Source organism: Cynara cardunculus (genome assembly GCF_001531365.2).
Source record: "Cynara cardunculus var. scolymus isolate 2C chromosome LG 12, CcrdV1, whole genome shotgun sequence".
NCBI classification, from domain to species: Eukaryota; Viridiplantae; Streptophyta; class Magnoliopsida; order Asterales; family Asteraceae; genus Cynara; species Cynara cardunculus.
In genome coordinates, this window is record NC_037539.1 from 27,690,754 (window position 1) to 27,695,314 (window position 4,561).

The window sequence follows — 4,561 nt, forward strand, 5'->3', positions numbered from 1 at the left end:
ATAAGGAATTTTGATTAGTAAACTCTTAATAGCAATAAAATTTTAAATATATGGAAAAACATTAGTTGTCCTTAATGTTAAGGATACATACTTGGAATGGTTTTTTCTACTTTTTGTATTTTAAGATATCTAGTTTATGTAGTTGTCGTTATGATTTTAGGAGGGAGATATTTCATATCTTTCGAAATCCATCCTATAATATTGGGTATGATAAAGATGAGTTACGGGAGTAAAGATGAAAAATTCTATCATACATTTATACTATATTATAAAGCATTTGACAAAAACTTTTAAAAATATTTTTTATGCATGAAATACTGTTTATTGATGCATATTACTTAAAATTCAAGATTACAAGTAAATTATGCATACATACAACTTATTAAAGCTCTATGTTTGAATTCGTATAACTAACTACGGATAAACATATTAAATAGAGGATAAACATCTCATTTAAAATATAAAAAATCTAAAATATAATTAGGATAATTATTGAGTTCTAACATAAACTTAATTATTAACTTTATAAAAAAATATATTATTAAACCTAAATTAAGTTAAATTAAATTATAATAAAAAATTTGAATTATAAAAAATAAAACAAGAACTTTTAAATAGTTAATTTGATACTAATATTAATATATATTTTTCAAATTTTATATGATATTTTCAAATTTATATTTTATTCAAAAATTAAAACATTATCGCTTTCTCAAAACCACATAAAATCGTATTATATCGACATTGATAAAAAATAAAACGAAACATTGAAATGGAAATGCGTCACGATTCATTGCACGAGTACCCTTCTAATGTATATATATATATATATAGAGAGAGAGAGGTTGATTATTATACAACCCATGACATTTGTGTAACCAATACAACTCAATCTCAACCGTTTATTTCATTTGATTAATATGTGATTTCATAGAAGTTTTGATTGTTTTCTAATATAAAATATTGATCATAATTAATGAACCATATTCATCTTTCATAAATATTCAAATCATAATAAATGAACTATCATCATTTCCATAAATATCTCAATTTATTGGGTTGCATTGGTTGTACAAATGCAACAGGTTGTATTTGAAACAAACTCTCTCTCTCTATATATATATATATATATATGTGTGTGTGTGTGTGTGTGAGAGAGAGAGAGAGAGAGGTAGGTTTAAACGAGAAGATAATCAATTTTTGAGAAGGCAAAAAGCAATGTAAGCCATATAATACTGGAAAATATCATAAATAAGAATTTTAGAAAATAGTATAATTACCATTTTAAATTGGGTCAATGGTATATATGTAACAAAAACACTATTTCAATTCATTAATTATATCTTTTGGATTCATTTAATTTTTTAATCAATTAATTCATAATTTTTTACCATGTTTTCTATGATTTATTTTCACTTATTTTTTGGATATATTTTTATAAGGTTTTATCATAATTTTCGTCAAATGTCACACGTGATATCCACAATTAATCCATTATTTTTTCACAATACATATCAGTATAAATACATATCATCACATGTAATAATATGTGTCTGAATATAAGTAGCGTATCATCACATGTAATAATACATCGCAATAAGATTTATAAATGTTAATTTACATAAGTATATAATATTAACAAAAATGTTTTACAATTATCAAATATAATTAATACATTCATTGAACGAATTATCGTCTATGATACGAAAACCATCATCAAATAGTTATATATTTATGTTTGTCGTAAAATCAGTTATTAAGCATCATTAGCAATCAGTTAGGAAAACAAAACTGATCACGATTCATTAAGGATTATTCCCATTACAGATAATTCTATACATAGAATGATAAGGATATATACTCTTTTTAATTTAATTTAGTAATATTTAATTTCATTTTTTATTATATAAAGAAGCATGAATTAATTTGCTTCTTACACAATCCTTTATATATATATATATATATATATATATATATATATAAATAAAAAGAGAGAGGTGAGTTATTATATAACATTTTATATTTGTACAACCAATATAACCCAATCTCAACCGTCCATTTAATATTTGATTTCATAAAAGTTTTGATTGTTTCCTAATATAAAGTATTAATCATAATTAATGAACTCTACTCATGTTCCATAAATATTCAAATCATAATAAATGAACTCTCATCATTTGTATAAATATCTCAATTAATTGGGTTGGATTGTTTGTACAAATGAACATGGTTCCATTTGAAATAGAAATATACCATATATATATATATATATATATATATATATATAGGGTTGGGTTCACGTGAGACCAAAGGTTTTTCGTGAGACACATAAGACCAATTTATGTTCATTGATAAACTTTATAAGGTAATGATCTAATGGTCTAAAGTTGCACGGTGACAATTTTGTAATTTTTGAGAAGTCTCGTGGCGTTTATGAATGTTCAGATATGACGATTGTAGACCTAATCCAAGGGTTGAGAATTGGTCTGACGTGTCTCACGAACAACCATTGGTCTCACATGATTCTAAGTCTATATATATATATATATATGTGTGTGTGTGTGTGTGTGTGTGTGTGTGTGTGAGTTATTATGAAATATTTACATTTGTACAACTCAATCTCATCCGTCTATTTAATTTGATGAATACGTGATTTCACAAAAGTTTTGATTGTTTCCAAATATAAAGTATTGATCATAATTGATCAACTCTAGTCATTTTCCATAAATATTCAAATCATAATAAATGAACTCTCATCATTTCCATAAATATCTCAATTAATTGGGTTGCATTGGTTGTACAAATAGACGGTTGAGATTGAGTTGTATTGGTTGTACAAATGTAAAAGGTTGTATAATAACTCCTATATATATATATATAGAGAGAGAGAGAGAGAGAGATCTAGAGAGAGAGAGAGGAGCATTACATAAATGAAAACCACCCTCATTTATGTAAACCACGTAAACCAATCTCATTCATCCATTTTCTTGATCAATGATCAAGATTAGTTTAGTTTATATTAGGAAGTTAAAAATAAAAAATAGAAAAAAATTATTTTTTAATTGGAAAAAGGGTAAAATTATAAAACCGTCTATGTCAATAAATCGGATATAATCATTAGTTTGCTTAATCAACCCCTTTTTGAATAAGAAAACAATATTTTTAACTATTACATTTAATGAATGAAATAATTTCACCGTATTTTTTACGATACACAAATAAACGTCTTTCTAGAGGAGTCATCTGTAATTTTCATTTTCTCAGAAGATGGATCTGTTTCAACCTTATTATGAAATGGTTTCACTGTTTGCCTATTAGATGAGACATTTGTCATTTACATGTTTTCATTAGATAGATCCGTTTCAATCTAATTATGAAATGGTTTCACTGTTTGCTTATTACACAACATGTTCTTGACAATTATGAAATAGTTTCACTGTCTTTATGCAATTATGAAATGATTTCACTATTTGCTTATTACACAACATGTTCTTAACAATTATTAAATGGTTTCACTATTTGCTTATTACACAACATGTTCTTAACAAAATGAAACACTTTCATCAATTAGATAATGAAATTGCTTCACTTTCGGCTGATTACGTAGACTTTTTCTAGCAATATGAAACGGTTTCACTTTCTTGATGAACCCATATCATCATGCACCCATATCATCATACATCCATGTCATTATGCACTCATTTCATCATGCACCGATTTCTTCATGTACCAATTTCATAATCATTTTCACTTACTCCATACACCCATTTCAACATGCATGAAACCGGTTTCATGAATATTTTTTTCCTTCTATTACTGATTTCATGTATTTCTTAGCATAATAAATTACGATTTTCAAGAATATTAGCAATAATAAACCTAGACACAATATACCAAAATTCAATTTCTAATATTATAATTTAATTAAATACTTAAATGTTACCATTTATAAAATTTCCTTTATTATGTTACCTTAATTAATATTTATTAATAACTTCCATATTTAATAGGAAACAAAGCAAATAACAAATATACCTTTAATGTTTAAATTTAATTAAAAAAAGAATTTTTCTATTGGTCGAAATTAGATTACACGGTTTCTAAGAATTGCATGATTTTCATTTGAACGTGTCTCTATATATAGGAGCGATCAAATGAAAATTGTCTCCATTTGTGTAAACCGTACAAACCACCCTTATACGTCCATTTCACTGATTAATCTTATGAAATTTTTTTATGAAATTGTTTAATATAATACTTTTTTTGATGAATTTGTTTCATATATGRTTATGAAATTGTTTCATATAATATTTAATGAAACTGTTTCATGTATTTCTCTAAAATTAAAATAATGAAGACGATAATATCCATGATTAACACCCTCCACAATAAAAATGGTTAATCAATCTCTCATAATTACAAAAAAATGAACAAAATGAAAAAATTATGATTGGTTGAATGTTGTTTTCACGGTTTATACAAATTGGGTGATTTTTATTTGAACGCTCCCCTATATATATATATATATATATATATATATATATATATATATATATATAAA